Raw genomic sequence first — 19,866 nt, forward strand, 5'->3', positions numbered from 1 at the left:
TCTCTGGTCATGCAGCGCCATAACCCTGACAGAGCTGAGCTTACTAGGGGAGGGACACAGGTACCTGTTGTCTCAAACTCTGAAACTTTTGCCCTTGACTATGTATACTGATGCCCTCAGGTGCAGCAACTTTTTCCCCAGGGAATTTAGAAGTGCAAGTGCTACCTGGCTTAATACTCTGAGTAGAAAAAAAGCCCCTATCATATAAAAATCATATTTCTTCTTTTTCATATTGTCTGTACTGTGTGTGTGTATATATATATATACACTATATATATTCCATTTTAAAATTACCTGAAATGTTTGTGCTGAATATTCTTTTCTCTTCCAAAGCATTAATAAAGATGCTAAAACAGGTCAGCACATAACATTGATCCCTTCAGACCACTGACCAGACACTTCTTTTAAACTAGATCCAGGAGCATTTATCACTATTAAGGGCTTAAAAAGTAATTGGATTCAACTAATCAGTCTGTATTTTTTTTCCAGCAAATTAAACTGAAAACTGGAGCTTTGTGAAATACCACTGAATCTTCTATATTGATTTTAAATAGCAAGCAGAACTTAGGACCTTTTCCAGATAACCCCTCTCACTCAGTATTCTCAAGTTTAAGCTTCATAATTTATAGTAGTATATTTGCTTTTAAAACTCTGGGCCGTTACAATCATCGCAGTCGCTACTATTTATTGATGGTCATTTATATTCAAGGCACTTTGAAATCATAGTTTTAGTCAATTACAAAGATATTTTGCATAATTAGCAGGGTCTGTCTAGGCATAAGGTTTTGATCTGTGCTTCAGTTCTTGATTTTACATGAACCACTTTGAAGGAGTCATGGTTAGGAGGTTGCAGGGTGGTGAATACTGTAAGGTCTGAGCCATCTTAGAACTATTGACTTTTGAATGATAAGTTCTCCTGACAGCTCTTTCCCGTGTTTCTTATAAATGGTAACTTGGTCAAGCTGTTCATTCCTATCAAGTATTCATATTGACTGTTCCTGTGAAAGATTTCCAAATGAATAGTGTCTCATTCATTTAATAATTAATGCCCCCTTTTCTCCTAACCCTTAGATTTCAGCCTAGATTTCGATTATTCATAGTCCTGTGGGAACATGAATGCAATGCACATGTGGTCCTAAAAGTTGCCATTATACACTAATATGTATAAAATAGATAACTAATTAGAACCTGCTGTATAAAAAAAAAAAATAAAATTTAAAAACAAAAAGTTTTAAACCTTATCATATTGCACATCTCTCCCAATGTCCTGATAAGCTATACAATTGTTACCTTATTTAATCTGTGTTTCCCTCACTTTCTCTCTTTTACAGCTGTCAATTCTCTAACTGAGAGGTGGCAAACATTTTACACGTCCTAAAACAGGCAATTTAAAAGGGGGGATTTAAAAACTCAGAGGGCTGGTTGAGCCCAGATTTGGACTATGTCGAAATGAAAACCAGTTCCCTTCCTCCAACTGCCTTTCATTAACATTTGATTGTTATTGGCTTGGGTGACCTCAATGACCTGGAGCTAGAAAGAGAGAAGTTCAAGTCCAAGATTGGGTACTATGGTGGTAACTTACTGTACGTCTGGGCAACACACTAATCTTCCTGGAGTCCCAATTTCTTCATTTCTAGATTAGAAATAATAGCACCCAAATTATCGGGTTTTGAATAAAGAATTTAAATACTCAGCAGTGTCAGGCACACACTCTTTGCTTTTATTAAATTAAGATATATATGTGTGTGTATATATATATATATATATATATATATATATATATGCAGAAAAGTGCATATATCAAGTGTGCAGTTTGATGAATCTTTACTAATTGAATATCATTATGAAACCAGCACCCAGGTCAAGGAACTTGACATTACCAGCGCCCCAGAAGCCTCTCCTGTGCCTCTTTTCATTCTACCCCTCAAGGGTACATGCACGTTTTCTCAAACTTGGCACTATCGGTATTTGGGGCCGGACACTTCTTTGATGCAGAGCAATGGCAGTGTAATGTTTAGCAGCACCCCTGGCTTCTGACAATTAGATGCCTGCAGTACCTCCCAATCCTGCCAAAATATGACAATCAAAAATGTCTCTAGATATTGTCAAATTTTTGGGGGGTGGGTTGGGGGGAGGCAAAATATCCCCCAGGTGAGAACCTCTGCTATATACTATTCTTTATACCACTAGGAACTAAGTCCTGAGGGGCACCTCCTGTGTGAGCTGTCACTTGTTCTCCTCTGTCTTCCCTCCTCTGTGGGGACTCATGCAGTTGAGAGAAACTTCTGAGTACCAACTACTACCAAGTATGTTCACTGCCTAGGAGTTCTGAAATCCACATCCTCCTGGGGCCTGGGGCCCCAAATGTCTTGCTTCTTTTCCCATTTCTCCCTAGCTTCTTCCAATTTCTGCTAGTAGAATTGTAAATTAGTTCATCCACTCTGGGAAACTGTTGGCAGTATTTATAGGGATTTATTAAGCTGTACATATGTGTACCCTATGACTACCCCAGTTTGAGTATTTACTTAATCACTTACATCTGGCCTGTCCCAAAAAGAGATATGAAGTAACTTGCAACAGACAACATTAACATATCAATTAACCTGTATATTTTAGTGGAGCATTACAGCTGAAAATAAGAAAAATTATTTCCTTGATTTGTACTACAAGAAAGCTGGGGAGTTCAAGATGAAGATTAACATTAGTATTAATTGTTTTGTAATAAACATTCTTGTTTATAATTTGAATCAGATTCCAAACAAGTTCACATATTTCATTGTTAATATATGTCTGAAATCACTTTTAAGCTAGTATGTTTCCAATCTGTATTTTTTGTCTCAATTTATTAGTTAAAGAAACTGAGTTTTTGTCCTGTAAATATTTTGATCATCTGAATTTAAATGACTGCATCCCACTGGTGTCATTTAATATGTTCTCTGTAAATAGTAATTGGAAAGAGGTGTTCTCAGATACAGTTTGTAGTATGAGGCCCTGACAATTAGCTTTTTTGGACTGTAATGTAAGTGCCTGACATTAAAGGCATCCATTTCAAAGACGTTCATCTTGAATGAACACATTGTCAACTAGCCATTGTGTAAAGAGCCAGGCCACCCCACCCATGAAGTTCTCCTTCCAGAAAGTCCTGGCTGACCTAGATAACTGACCTTTTTGGTGACCCTGCTTTTCCTTTCTTCTACTTTAATTCCCACTCTTATGGTTTAAATTCACCAATAAATAGTGAACCCACAAAACCCTAGGCACCCCACCCTTGACCCCAGTAAAGGCACAACATCGAGGTCCATGCTCTCTTTCTCTCTCTCTCTCCCCCCATGACCTTGTTGTATGACCCCAGGCATGCTGTGTACCCTCCAGGACCTGTGAGTAATAAATCTTGTTCATTTCAAAGTTCCCTGATGGTTGTTGCTGAGGTGTCTGCAGGCATCTTGCAATCAGAATAAGAATCACAAGGGCTGGTCCAGCCACCGCATTCAAAATGTCTATGGGGACTCACGATGGGCCAAGTTGAATGCTCCCAGATATTCCTAGCTGATAGCATTACTATTGATAGGCTGAGACAGAAACAAAATAAGATTTGATAATTTTTGATGCTATTTCATAGTGCTGCTATACTCTGCCATCAAGAGGCATATAATGTTAGCAATGAATGAAGTCTAGATGCATTACTTCATTAGGACTGCAATATAGGAATATTTTACATTTAGTGTTTCTCCTTATTCATCAGCTTATACTTCAAAAGAAGGAAATTCAAGTTTTTTTCCCTTTATTTACCAGATTTTAAAATAAAGATTTATTCACATTATCCATTCACATCTAATGTTGATCAATTAGATTTTTTGTCTCTATGAACCAATGGATTTAAATGTTTTTAAATGTTTCAAATTATTGCCATTATTATCCTTGTAGACAAAGTGTCAATGAGGTCTCTTTAAGTTGGCTTCTGATTCCTTTTGACATGATCTTAGTACTTTTTGATAGTTTGCTTGGTATCTGATATGATGAGATGCATGAAACTCATTGTGCACCTACCTTACTGAGGACTTAGAATCAGCCATTTCTCCCAAGAGCACTGGGTTTTTTTAGTGGGAAGTGGTATTTCAGGACCACAGTCTGGGTGCCTTACCAGCATTCTCTAGAGAAAAAGAACCAATAGGTTATGTGTGTGTGTATGTGTGTGTGTGTGTGTGTGTGTGTAAAGATAACGAATTGGCCCACACAATTATGGAGGCTGGTAGGTCTCAAATCCGCAGGGTGAGCCAGCAAGCTGGTAACCCAGAGGACCAATGATGTAGTTCTAGTTCAGAGGCTGGCAGGCTTAAATCCCAGAAAGAACTATGTTTCAATTCCAGTCTCAAGACAGGAAAAAAGCCCATGTCCCAGTTCAAAGGCACTGAAGTAGAAAATCCTTTCTTACTCAGGGAAGGAGAGCCTTTTTTTTTTTTTTTTTCATTCAGGCCTTCAACAGATTAAATGAGGCCCACCCACATCAGGGAGAGCAATCTGCTTTACACAGTCTACCAATGTAAAGGTTAATCTTATCCTAAAACATCCTCACAGAAACACCCAAAATAATGTTTGATCAAATATCTGGGTGCCCTGTGGCCCAGTCAGATGACATGTAAAATTAAGCATCACAATGGGTGCTAAAAGTGCTGAGTATAACTGAGTTTCTCATTGTTTCTAGCTCTTTTCAATACATGATAAATTCATGCGGATAATTCCAGCTACAGGGTTTTTACTTAAATTCTTTAATCTTACTTCTATGTCTTATTTCCCTATATGGAGAATTCCAGTTTTCAATTAAACCTAATGTAAATTAGAATATTACAGAATTAAGCATGTTCTTTATCCCAGAACACAGTCACAGCAGTCTCAGAATAACAATACCAGCACTACCACTAATAATATTATTACAGGTAATTATTTATTTATGTAGTTTTTTTGTAGCTCTTCAAATGATTGTCTTTAAGTCACATAGAAGAGTTCTTCTCTGGAATTGTGCCACCGAATGCATACATATGTAAGTTAATTTGTTTTATTTTTTTTTAGGGATTGCTTTTTAAAATTTAATTTGGTTTTATAATTGGTAAAATAGTTACTCTCCTCCAAAGTCAAATCTATGAAGTATTATCACCTTCCCCCCAAAGTAACTTTTTTTCTCCTTCCATCACATTAGTTGTATTAAAAATTTTTTTTAACATAAGGACACACAGACACACACATATGTTAGCATATGTGCTACTTAGAGAATTAGTATCCTACTAAAACACTTTTATCCAACTTACTTTTTACACTGAACAACATGTTCTGGAAAGCACTCAATCACAGTATATTAATATGATCCTCATTCTGTTTTGCACCTGTGGATGTAGCAAGTAATACTTATTTAGTTCTTTCCATTTATTGCTTTTACCATTGACCTTGCAATGAATTATTTTGCACCTCTTTCTTTATAATTTTACCAGTGTTTCCTCCTAGATGTTGAATTGTTCAAAAGGTAAATATATAGGTAACTTTGCTAGCAATTGCTAAATCCTCTTCTGTAGAGCTTTTCAATTTTACATTCTCCCAAATAATATTTGAGAATGCTTGTTTCCCCCAGGCTCACCAGCCCAGTAGATTGACAAACTTTTGAATTTTTCCAATCTGATAAGTGAGAAATGATATTTTAATGTAGTTTTAATTTGCATTTCTCTTATTGTGAGAAATGCTTTTCATATGTTGAATATCTATTTGCATTTCTTTTTCTATGAATTTTCTGATCATTTCTCTAGCCCATTTTTGTACAGAGATTTTGGTGTTTTTTATATTTTTAGAAATTAATTATATAAGAATATTAACCCTTCATCTGTGATATAAGTTGCAAATATTTTTCCAAGTTTGTCATTATTTAAACTCTAATTATAGTGTCTTTCACCAAAAAAAAAATTGTTTGTGTTTGTATTTTTTTAATAAAATCATTTTATCTATATTTTTCCATATTGTTCCCAGACTTTTAAGGAGGTGTTCCTCATTCACATGTCATAGAAGAACTCACCCATGTTTTTTGTTATTTGCTTTTTGTCTTGATTTTTAATACTTGATTGATTTTTACTATTATATTTAAATATCTGTTTTCTACTGGCATGGTGACTGCTGTTAAAAGTCTGATCAGTCTGATTCTCTACTACTTGTACATGACTTACTATTTTTCCTTGGAAGTCCAGTAGATTTACTAGAAAAATGTCTACATGTTGATTTTTCTAGTTCAGTTATCCCAAGTATATTTCAAAATGTAATATCAAGTCAATGTATAGGTTCTGCTGGGAATATCCTAGTAAAATTGCTGAGTCATAGGATATGCAAATCAAGCTCTAGAAGATACATCCAATTTCCCAAAGTGGTTGTACCTATTTGCATTTCAAACAGCACTGTAAGAGAGTTCTGGTGGCTCCATGTTCTCTTCAACGCTTGATATCTCCACCCATTTCACTTTAAACATCAGACATGTATGCAGTTGTATCTCATTGTGGTTTTAATCTGCATTTCTGTGATAGCTAAAGAAGTTAGGCACATTTTCATATATTTCCTGATCATTTAGATATTCTTTTCTGTCAAGAGTCTATTCAACTCTTTTGCCATTTTTTTCAAAATGAATCATCCTGATTTTCTTTGTTTTGTAGAATTTCTTTACACATAATCTGCATATGAATCATTTGTCAGAGATATGTATTGTGAGCATTTTTGCCCCATTTTATGACTTGCCTTTTCAGTGTTTATGACTTGTCAATGGTATCTTTTAACGGAAAGAAGTTCTAAATTTTAATGCAGTATAATTTATTACTTTTTAAATTATCTGTGCTTTTAGTATCTTGCTTAAGAAATTCTTTTCTACTCCAAAGTCATGAAGATTTTCTCCCGTGTTTGCCTCTGAAAAGCTTTATTGAATTACCTTCACTCAATCCAGAATTGTTTGGTGTGCTGTGTGAAATAAGGCTCGTCATGCTTATTTTTTTCTAAGTTGATACGAATTGACATCGCATTATTCATTTTTACTTAGAATTATTTTCCCTGAAGTTTTTCTGTGGGCATATGGGCCAGGATAGCTTCACAGCTATTGTCCTTGCAAAGTGATTAAAAAAACATGGCTTTGCAATTTGAGTTCTTCCCCCTCATCTCCTCTCAACAACTGGTATCTAAATCTTCTCTTTCTTTTCCCCTATTGGTCCCTGTCCCACTCAGTTTTGTTTTTTATTCATAGAAATTTCTGACTCACTAGCAGATTTTATTCGGGAAGGAGATCTTCTATTGGTTTTGAGATTGGAGAGTTCATAGTACCCAGAGAGCTGCACCGCCCTCAAAGCTTATCATGCACTCACCTAAAAACTGGAGCGTGCAAAAGTCCTTCCTAGTTTCAGCTACTGTTCTCACATTGCTTGCCCTATGTCTCAGTGTATCAATTGGAAATTTGGGTGTCTTTTGATGTGAGGTCCATCAGATACCCCATGCTTCCTCTGTTGATACCATGTAGGTTTTAAAACTATCAGTAGTTTGTCTTCACCCATTTATATTTTGGGGTTCATGAGGATGTCATGTAATCTAGTTTGGATGACTTATGTTTTATATGAGTTTTGGTTATGCTATTATAGTTTCTCTGTGTGTCTTTATGAAATGCTTTGAGAAGATTATTTATATCTATCTATCTATAGATAAAAATAATATATATAATCTTCCATACATATAGATACATGTACACATCTATATATCTCTCTCTATATATATGCTGCCTTCATTATATTCCCTGAATTTCTCTCAGTATAATTATAATTTTCATCTTACAGAGCAGGAACAAAGCCGTTAGAGAATCTTGGTCAAAGCCAGATAGTGGTAATAAGTGGAAAAGGACTTGAACCTACATCTATAAAGTCCAACAAGGTTAACACTGTTTTACTTCTACTATTCTATAGTCTATTTATATTTCTTCTTCTCATTAAAAAAATTCCCCTCCTGGCATGTTTCTTAATGTACATAACACCCTAATAGTCTTTATGTATATTATTTATAAATAAATGAGGCTACAATTATTGGAGGGCTGTTCAAAATACTTTACCCAGTTTTCACAGTTTTAAAAAAATGTAAAGATCTAGTAACTTAATCACTGTGTGTTAAATTATGCAAAAACAGGAAGTTTGAGTACTTGTTATAATGAAAGAAAATAAGAATCTTAGAAAACAAAGAATCATTTTCATCTTCTTTATAATAGCCAGTTGTCATAATATGAGGGAAGACAATGAAAATATCCAAGAAATGATAAACAACAGCTTTCATATCGTGTATTCTGATGTTGTAGATATCTAAATCTCATATGTAACAGAAAATACACATTACTGAAGTTTCATATCACATTAGCTGAATTAGAAAAACAACGATTTAGACAGATAAACATTTTGATGCAAATTGGCTAAACAGTACACACCAGACTATTTTTCTTCCTTCCTTTACCATTTGTTAAAAGTATAATAAAGTACAGTGAGAATGCCTGAAAGTATAAAGTCTCCTAGAATTTTTAAAAAATCAAAGTCTGATTGATAAGCAGAAATATTCAGTGATGTTTAATTTTGATGCAGTGTCTCCTCTTTAGGTTAAAAATGATAAGTTGCATTAAAGACAGTCCTATTGTATTGGTTTCTGTGGCTGCTGTAACAAATAACCATAAATTTAGTGGCTTAAAACAACACAAATTTATCTTACAGTTCTGGAGGTCAGGAATTTGAAATGATCTCACTTGGGTGAAAATCAAGAGGTCAACAGGGCTGCATTCCTTCTGGAGCCTCTAGGGGAGGATGGTTTCCTTGCCTTTTCCAGCTACTGAAGGCCAATGTACCTTGGCTCCTGCCCCCCTTCCTCCATCTTTGAAGCCAGCAATGTTGGGCAGAGTTTCTCTCACTCTGCCATCTTTCTTGTTGTCTTTTCCAAGTCTTTTTTCTACTCTTAAGGACTCACTCTTGTGAATTTTTTGACCCCAACTGGATAATCCAGGATAATCTCCATATTTCAGGCCAGTTGATTAGTGACTTAATGACATCTGCAATCTTAAATCCCTTTTGCCATGTAGCCTAACATATTTGCAGGTTCTGGAGATGACGATGTGGACATCCATGGTGGACCATTAATCTGCCTATCACATCCACTAAGGTTTTCTAATCTAAATTAACCAGTTTGGGTAGGAGTACATTTCTATCTTTTTTTTTCTTGGAGATTTTGTCATCCATATTTATTTTCAAAGCAGATTTCCTATACTTGTATGGGTTATACTCATACATTTACACGTGCATGCACACATACACACGTAAACACATTCCTAATTTATTCAGAGCATCACTGAGAAACAATAGTGGGTGAAAAAACACATCCTATTTATAATGAGACAACATCCTTAATAACGGCTCAAATGCAGCATGAGCGATATAAACAACATCAAACTTGGAATAAGAAAATCCATGTTTTTGACCTGAATCTGCCCTTTTATAAACTTTCATGTAAAACATTATTGTTAGTAGTAATTAAGCTGTATAGAGAGTCATGGGCATTTATTTAAATATCTCAAATGTATTCTCCATCATTAAAATTCCATTAAGGAACCTCAGGACCAACTAATGCTCAGCTCCAGAGGTAAAGGATGGAAGGAGGATAAACCTACCCTAAATTTAACAATTTAGCAGAAAAGAGATGCTTTTATATGGTAGGGCCTGAATAGGAGACTCATCTCAGCTGAGTAAGGGCCATATTCCAAAACTCTAATTCTTGACGTCATCACCAATGCTAATTGTTGAAATACTGAATGCAAAATTGCAATACACCCTAACTCAGTTTCTCCACTAAAGTAACAGGATGAAATATTTAGGAATAGAACATAAACACTGGCATAGGGCATAAAATGTTTGCATTGTTTTAAGATCTTGGCATGGGATTAGTCCATTTGGTTCTGTAACAATATACTGCCTCAATGTTCAATGAAAGTGAACATTGAAACTGATCATTAGATATAGTTTGGGTTTATAGTTCCCCAATTCTCAGTTTCAATTATCCATGTTATACTTGTCTCCTATCATTTCAGAAAATCACAAGTTGCAATTGTAATTACATAATTCTTTTGGAACAAGCTGTCAAAAATAGAGGCTTAAAACTAAAATGTCCAGTCCTTTAAATTGATTGGTTTGGGGAATTTTTCTCTCTGGATTTGGGCCATGGTTGGATTGAAGTAATTGATCATCTTATTAATAGTATATTTAAATTTTAACTGTAAAGTTGCATTCCTTCTAACTCACACTAGGAAATGATTATGTCAGAACTAGAGACTAAAGCCAGAAATGGTATATTAATAGAAATACCAATTAAGCTGTGAGTTGCAGAGGCAGATTTGAATCTTTGCTCAAACCTAAATACAGCAAAAGCAACTCTCAGAATTTCTTTTCTTTCTGAGTCTGTTTTCTATTAATATCAGTGAGCTGCAGAGAACTCAGTCTGCTGAAGAGATATTAGGTGTGCACACTTGGGAATACACATATGCTTTTCAGAAAATAGACAACAGGTCAGGCTAATGAGAAGCATTCACCTGAGGAATTCATCATGTTTTAATAGGTTTGTCACGTTGACATGAAGGACTTCGTGAGTCATCATTTGCCACAAAGGTGAGTCTCTGCAGTGGATGGCAGTTTTGCATTTTAGGACTTGATGAATGGAAGTTCCACTGTTGGCATCTACCTTGCCACCTACAATCCTTTAGGATGTAAATTTAGCCTGGATTAGTTTTGTAGAGAATTTTTTTTAATGCTGGACCAAGAGAAAAGTTAACTTTCTAGCTGTGTAATCTCACTGTGCCTTGAATTTCTGATTTGTCAAGTGGGGATTTTTTGTGGATAAAAACTAACAATTTCATGCAGATAAAGCACGGGGGTGGGAGGTGGGGAGAGGGGGAGAGAGAGAGATGCCAGCTGTTTAAGCAATTTGGAAAAGTGCAAGGTATTTTTATCATTATTGGAAGCGATACTTTTTTTTTGCTAATTTAGGATAATCTATGTTTAATATGTAGATTTCTACATTGTGAAGTAATTCCAGGTTATATATGAATTTTCATTTTTCTTTAATCCTTTCGACCACATGCCTGTATTTCTTGTTCTGTTAACTTCAGGCAGTGTTTCACCTCCTCTATATTTGCGATCAGAACACCACTGTCCCACCCCCCGCACCGTGCCTCATTTCCCTTGCACCCACCACTCCCTCATACCCGAAATATCCCTTCCTTAGTCTCTTGGGTCATATCTACGGGTTCCTGGGCTACATGTCCTTCTCTTTCTTATGCTGCAGTACATCGAGAAATGCCTTTCTAAGAAAGAATATACAGTATTTGAGTCCTTTACTGTAGGAAAATGTATTTATTTAGCATTCACACTTGTCCAGAGTTCAAAGGTTATAGGTCAGTGCTGGTTTCACAATAATTCTCCCTTGGAATTCTGAAGGCATTGGGTCTGGTAGCTGATAAGAGGTTGGCTGCCAAGCTAACTCAAACTTTGTTGGCAACTTTTTCCCTTTCTCATTAGCTTTTTTTTTTTTTTTTTTTTAAAGAATTTTTACTCTATCTCTGCTTAGAGATTTCACAAGGTTCACTAGATCTGTGTCATTTTTCAATTCATTCCAGTTGGCACTCAAGCTGAAGTGAACCCTTTCAAGCTAAAACTTATTATCTAGCTCAAACCTGGGAAATTGTTATCTATTATATATGCAATAGTTTCTGTTCTTCCATTTTCTCTTCTTCCTCACTGAGATCACTGTAGGCAGAAGTAAGATGTCTTTGCATAATCTTTTGTTTCTTTTTTCTTTTCTCTCATATTTTGCTTTTGCTCTACACTCTGGGAAACTTCTTTGCTTTTTTCTTACAATCTTTTGATTAACTGTTTAATTTGACCACTCATATTTTTAATTTCTAAGTTAATTTTTTCCCTAGCCATCTTTTTTTTATCATCTTGTCAAATCTGAAGATAATAGAATATTTTCTTCTTTTTTCTTTTTTTTAAATTTAAGTTTTTGTCTGTCTTCCTGAATTATCTATTTCTTCTATGTCAGTTTTTCTTTCCCATTGCTTGCTTTCCTCACATGTCTGTGGATTCATTGTTGATTCTTCTTATTTTGGAATGAAGAATTGGATTGACTGTGCTAGGCAAGAGATGTGGCTTTCCTCTGCTAATGTGTCAGTAGGTCAGTTTCCTGATTAGCCTGTTTTAGGAAGGAGATCGCTGTGAATCTCGGAAGACTGTGCCCGGTGGCAGTATGTGCTTTAGTTCAAGTAGGCAGAGTCAGTTCCGGATTGTGAGTCTCCCAAATCCCAGCATCAGGAAAACTTTTTTCTGGGCTTGCCAACGCGACACTATAAACATGAATATCACTAATAGCTAACACTTAACAGGCACTGTTCTAAGTATTTTAAACATAATAATTATTTATTCTTCAAAACAACTGTGAGGTAGTACTATTATTATCCCCAATGGTACTGATTAGGAAACCAAAGCTCAGAGGGTTAAGGAAATTGTTCAAGGTCACACAGCTTGTAAGAAACAGAGCTGAACTTTATATATGGCCAGTCTGGCTCCGGAGTTACGTATTCTACCTTGACTGTTACATATTCTACCTTAACTCTCTTCAGAAAGCTCATGTATTCTCAAAAGAAGAGACCCCCAGTTTTATAAACTGAGCTCATGCTGGTGTGTGCCTCTGTATAAACTTCCTGTGAATCTCCTTCTTCCCAGACCCTTTCCCATTTATGCACCTTTAGACCCTGTCAACTCCAAGCTGAGCTATTTGAAGGCTGCCAAAGACAACAGAGCCCCCTTCTCCACTCCACAGGTGTGGATGACCCCACTGGTGTCACCTCCTGTTCGGCACTCCTCTCCCCCCTTGGTATTACTGTGTTCCATTCATCGAGACACTTCTCCATGGCTCTTGTCTGAGATGACTCTTCCTCCACTCTCTTAACTCTTGTCGATTTATTCTCATTTGTACTATGCTCTCATTTTATTAGCCTCTCATGACAACACATGAGCCATTCTACCATGTTCAGTTAACCAGATCTTTTTTAATTTAATCTTTATGTTATATTGGAGTATAGTTGATTTACAATGTTGTGTTAGTTTCAGGTGTACAGCAAAGTGAGTCAGTTATACATATACATATATCCATTCTTTTTCAGATTCTTTTCCCATATAAGTTATTACAAAATATTGAGTAGATTTCCCCATGCTATACAGCAGGGCCTTGCTGACAGAGAAAGACAAATATCATATGATATCACTTATATGTGGAATCTAAAAAAAAATATTATACAAATGAACTTATTTACAAAACAGAAACAGACTCACAGACTTCAAAAACAAATTTGTGGTCACCAAAGGGGAAAGGTGGAAGGGGGAGGGATAAATCAAGAGGCTGGGATTAACACATACACAGCACTATACATAAAACAGTTAACCAGATTTTATGAAACCAGATTAAACACAAGTTTCGGTCCTTACTTTCATACTTATCTACTCAAGTGTCTTAAAACAACCTGTGGCAATTAACATTATGATATAATCTTTCTAAACTACTAATTATCTTTGATTAATCCAACTTAGTATAGTGATAGAGGGGAATGTATTTTATTGTTTTCAATATGTCTAGACTTAAATTCGTGCTTTGACATACCTAAAAGCCTAGGTATGATAACACATCTGAAGACACTTGAAATTTTATTCTGAATGGGTACTTATGTGAAAATGTATTCAATTTCCACTAGTTACTTCCATAATTTTTGAATATTGACTAGGGACTTAGGCATTGAGTGAGTCTTGAGGATCTAAGACAAGAGAAATTCTCTGCCTTTTAAAGCCTCATATTTTTGTGGAAAATTTTAATTCTATGTCTATTTCTCAGGTTTTAGAAACAGGTTTTACTAATATAATACAAATTAATATTTTAAAATTTAAACTTCCTTATTGTTACCTAAAAAAGAACCAATGAAGTCGATTCTTAGACATATCAAGTCACTGAATATCCTTCTTTCCTATGAGAGAAGTATCAGGGGAATTTTCGCCAGAAACTTCACTGAAAGTCAGTGCCACCTCTTTGCATTTATCACTGCCAGTTTTGCTCTGCATATCTTTTTTGGTATTCGCCATGCATTGTTAACGGTGATTGTCATGTAATTAAATCACTGCTCATCACAAGAGCCTGTTTTTATGCTGAGATAAGCATCAGAAACCTGCTGCAGGACCCGCAGATCAATAAAGATGTTCCCAGTAGGATTACAAAGAGTCTGGGGTTGAGCAGGGCACCAGAATTAATTAAGAATGATTTCTCTTTTTATTTCTACTTTCAATATATTTGTAATTGTTTTTCCATTTTCAATGGGCTCTACCTGCCTCTTTTTTAAAAAAGTTCTGTGCTGATGCTCAGACACTTCTGTCCAGACAGCTGTAGAAACTGAGCTCTTAATCTCTTCCACTTTTTCAGTCATATCCCCAACCTGATACTTAGTCTGGTCCTAGTGATCGCAGGGTTTCATCATCTTTAAAGAAACTTTGGAACTAGAGGTGACCATCCAATTTCAGAAGGCTATCTGAACACTCCAACTCAAGCTTTGAACTGCAGGTCAATTTCTTGTTTTAGTTGGCATGAACTTGATAAAATGCAATATCCAGTTTTTATAAGTATCAGTGTATTCTAAAATAAACAAATCCGAATCAAACGTGAATTTTTTAAAAAAGAAAACTTATTGGCCTTCAATCCACTGTGTATGACATCCTCCTGGTGAATAATATGTGAAAGAACTAGGAACCCAAGGGCTTGGTTTCTAAACCGCAAATGTATTCTAAGTAAGTGGTGTGTCCCTGTGCAGCTGGGGATGCTGTAACAATAAGTTCCTTTATTCTTAACTTCAAGGATTATTAAAATTCCTGGCTTCAGAAATGGACACCAGAAATTAATGAGGCAACAGCCGTTGGAAGCTGTGTTGGTGGGGAAAGGGAGGTAATGGTATTCAAAGAGTAAAAGGTGATGGGAATATTTCCAATAATTGAGAAACAGATTTCACATAAAAGGAGAAAAGAAGGAAATAATCAAATATTCCAAGACAACAAAGAGAAAGTGATCTATTTATGGTGACCCTAATGACCTCATGGTAAGATTCCCTTATCAAGTGCACGTGGTGGTCACAGCTGGACCTTGACAGAGCAATAGAGCGATAGGATGGTGACTTTGATGCTTCTTGCATCCACTAGGCTTCAATAATTAAATCATGCATTCATTCTTTCCATCAACACACACTTAGGGTTTGACGGCATTTAAGAGGATTATCAGGGACTTCACTGGTGGTCCAATGGTTAAGACTTCACCTTCCAATGCAGGAGATGCGGGTTCAATCCCTGGTTGGGGAGCTAAGATTCCACATGCCTCGCGGCCAAAAAGCCAAAACATAAAACAGAAGCAATATTGTAACAAATTCAATAAAGACTTAAAAAAAAAAATGGCTATCGTATCCCCTTTTCCACCTGAATTCCACCAAGAGATACATGCAGGAGTCAAACAAATGGAGATAAAAATAGATCCTTATTACTGCTGTTGAAGAATGAGGACAAGTGGGCTTCCTAATACTGAACCCCAGAATTAAATAGACTTATCCAGCCAGACACAGAAAATGTTGGATACCAGAGGCCTCCTGAACACGGGCATAGCCTGCTCCTCTAAGACTCAGGGTGGAGAGAGAGCAGAGCAAAACGCCCATTCACTGCAGACAGGGAGATTCCAAAGAAAAAGAAAGGAAATGGGTCTGAGTGGGCTGGCCTACTTCCTGCTCCTGGGGAGGGGGTGTTGATAGAGACACTGAGGAAGGTCAGGAATGGTGCTCTAAATCACTCTCCTCATGGCAGTCTCTTGAGTAGTGGCCCACGGCAAGGACCATGCCTATTAGGAGCAACTCTGCGGACTAGGAGAGACACATATAGAGATGCCTGCCAGGCAGGAGCCAGATATACTCCATGCTTTCAAGGAACTTAGAGTCCAGTATGGGAAATAGAGGAATAAACAAGCAATAATAACACACATGACCAACTTTCTTTTCCAGCAATTGAAGCATGTTGGAGTAAATAGGAAGTAACTGGCCCCAACCTAGCTTTCCAGTCCTACATAACAACAATCTCCCAGAAATATGGTTGATTCCACTCAAACTGCACTACTTTTTTTTTTTTTTTTTAAACATCTTTATTGAAGTATAATTGCCTTACAATAGTGTGTTAGCTTCTGCTTTATAACAAAGTGAATCAGTTATACATATACAATATGTTCCCATTTCTCTTCCCTCTTGCATCTCCCTCCCTCCCACCCTCCCCATCCCACCCCTCTAGGTGGTCACAAAGCACCGAGCTGATCTCCCTGTGCTATGCGGCTGCTTCCCACTAGCTATCTATTTTACATTTGGTAGTGTATATATGTCCATGACACTCTCTTACCCTGTCACATCTCACCCCACCCCCTCCCCATATCCTCAAGTCCATTCTCTAGTAGGTCTGTGTCTTTATTCACGTCTTGCCACTAGGTTCTTCATGGCCTTTTTTTTTTTTTTTTTTTTTTTTCCTTAGATTCCGTATATATGTGTTAGCATACTGTATTTGTTTTTCTCTTTCTGACTTACTTCACTCTGTATGACAGACTCTAACTCCATCCACCTCATTACAAATACCTCCATTTCATTTCTTTTTATGGCTGAGTAATATTCCATTGTATATATGTGCCACATCTTCTTTATCCATTCATCTGTCGATGGACATTTAGGTTGCTTCCAGGTCCTGGCTATTGTAAATAGAGCTGCAATGAACATTGTGGTACATGACACTTTTTGACCTATGGTTTTCTCAGGGTATATGCCCAGTAGTGGGATTGCTGGGTCGTATGGTAGTTCTATTTGTAGTTTTTTAAGGAACCTCCATACTGTTCTCCATAGTGGCTGTATCAATTTACATTCCCACCAACAGTGCAAGAGTGTTCCCTTTCCTCCACACCCTCTCCAGCATTTATTGTTTCTAGATTTTTTGATGATGGCCATTCTGACCGGTGTGAGATGATATCTCATTGTAGTTTTGATTTGCATTTCTCTAATGATTAATGATGTTGAGCATTCTTTCATGTGTCTGTAGGCCATCTGTATATCTTCTTTGGAGAAATGTCTATTTAGGTCTTCTGCCCATTTTTGGATTGGGTTGTTCGTTTTTTTGTTATTGAGCTGCATGAGCTGCTTGTAAATCTTGGAGATTAATCCTTTGTCAGTTGCTTCATTTGCAAATATTTTCTCCCATTCTAAGGGTTGTCTTTTGGTCTTGTTTATGGTTTCCTTTGCTGTGCAAAAGCTTTTAAGTTTCATTAGGTCCCATTTGTTTATTTGTGTTCTTATTTCCATTTCTCTGGGAGCTGGGTCAAAAAGAATCTTGCTGTGATGTATGTCATAGAGTGTTCTGCCTATGTTTTCCTCTAAGAGTTTGATAGTGTCTGGCCTTACACTTAGGTCTTTAATCCATTTGGAGTTTATTTTTGTGCATGGTGTCAGGGAGTGTTCTAATTTCATACTTTTACATGTACCTGTCCAATTTTCCCAGCACCACTTATTGAAGAGGCTGTCTTTTCTCCACTGTATATGCTTGCCTCCTTTATCAAAGATAAGGTGACCATATGTGTGTGGGTTTATCTCTGGGCTTTCTATCCTGTTCCATTGCTCTATATTTCTGTTTTTGTGCCAGTACCAAACTGTCTTGATTACTGAAGCTTTGTAGTATAGTCTGAAGTCAGGGAGCCTGATTCCCCCAGCTCCATTTTTCGTTCTCAAGATTGCTTTGGCTATTCGGGGTCTTTTGTGTTTCCATACAAATTGTGAAATTTTTTGTTCTAGTTCTGTGAAAAATGCCATTGGTAATTTGATAGGGATTGCATTGAATCTGTAGATTGCTTTGGGTAGTAGAGTCATTTTCACAATGTTGATTCTTCCAATCCAGGAACATGGTATATCTCTCCATCTATTTGTATCATCTTTAATTTCTTTCATCAGTGTCTTATAATTTTCTGCATACAGGTTTTTTGTCTCCTTAGGTAGGTTTATTCCTAGATATCTTATTCTTTTTGTTGCAATGGTAAACGGGAGTGTTTTCTTAATTTCACTTTCAGATTTTTCGTCATTAGTGTATAGAAATGCAAGCGATTTCTGTGCATTAATTTTGTATCCTGCTACTTTACCAAATTCATTGATTAGCTCTAGGAGTTTTCTGGTAGCCTCTTTAGGATTCTCTATGTATAGTATCATGTCATCTGCAAATAGTGACAGCTTTACTTCTTCTTTTCCGATTTGGATTCCTTTTATTTCTTTGTCTTCTCTGATTGCTGTGGCTAACACTTCCAAAACTATGTTGAATAATAGTGGTGAGAGTGGGCAACCTTGTCTTGTTCCTGATCTTAGTGGAAATGGTTTCAGTTTTTCACCATTGAGGACGATGTTGGCTCTGGGTTTGTCATATATGGCCTTTATTATGTTGAGGAAAGTTCCCTCTATGCCTACTTTCTGCAGGGCTTTTATCATAAATGGGTGTTGAATTTTGTCGAAAGCTTTCTCTGCATCTATTGAGATGATCATATGGTTTTTCTCCTTCAATTTGTTAATATGGTGTATCACATTGATTGATTTGCGTATATTCAAGAATCCTTGCATTCCTGGGATAAACCCCACTTGATCATGGTGTATGATCCTTTTAATGTGCTGTTGGATTCTGTTTGCGAGTATTTTGTTGAGGATTTTTGCATCTATGTTCATCAGTGATATTGGCCTGTAGTTTTCTTTCTTTGTGACATCTTTGTCTGGTTTTGGTATCAGGGTGATGGTGGCCTCGTAGAATGAGTTTGGGAGTGTTCCTCCCTCTGCAATATTTTGGAAGAGTTTGAGAAGGATAGGTGTTAGCTCTTCTCTAAATGTTTGATAGAATTCACCTGTGAAGCCATCTGGTCCTGGGCTTTTGTTTGTTGGAAGGTTTTTAATCACAGTTTCAATTTCAGTGCTTGTGATTGGTCTGTTCATATTTTCTATTTCTTCCTGGTTCAGTCTCGGCAGTTTGTGCATTTCTAAGAATCTGTCCATTTCTTCCAGGTTGTCCATTTTATTGGCATAGAGTTGCTTGTAGTAATCTCTCATGATCTTTTGTATTTCTGCAGTGTCAGTGGTTATTTCTCCTTTTTCATTTCTAATTCTATTGATCTGAGTCTTCTCCCTTTTTCTCTTGATGAGTCTGGCTAATGGTTTATCAATTTTGTTTATCTTCTCAAAGAACCAGCTTTTAGTTTCATTGATTTTTGCTATTGTTTCCTTCATTTCTTTTTCATTTATTTCTGACCTGATCTTTATAATTTCTTTCCTTCTGCTGGCTTTGGGGTTTTTTTGTTCTTCTTTCTCTAATTGCTTTAGGTGCAAGGTTAGGTTGTTTATTCGAGATGTTTCCTGTTTCTTGAGGTAGGCTTGTATTGCTATAAACTTCCCTCTTAGCACTGCTTTTGCTGCGTCCCATAGGTTTTGGGTCGTCGTATCTCCATTGTCATTTATTTCTAGGTATTTTTTGATTTCCCCTTTGATTTCTTCAGTAATCACTTCATTATTAAGTAATGTATTGTGTAGCCTCCATGTGTTTGTATTTTTTACAGATCTTTTCCTGTAATTGATATCTAGTCTCATAGCGTTGTGGTCGGAAAAGATACTTGATACGATTTCAATTTTCTTAAATTTACCAAGGTTTGATTTGTGACCCAAGATAT

Source organism: Balaenoptera ricei, chromosome 2 (genome assembly GCF_028023285.1).
Source record: "Balaenoptera ricei isolate mBalRic1 chromosome 2, mBalRic1.hap2, whole genome shotgun sequence".
Taxonomy (NCBI): Eukaryota; Metazoa; Chordata; class Mammalia; order Artiodactyla; family Balaenopteridae; genus Balaenoptera; species Balaenoptera ricei.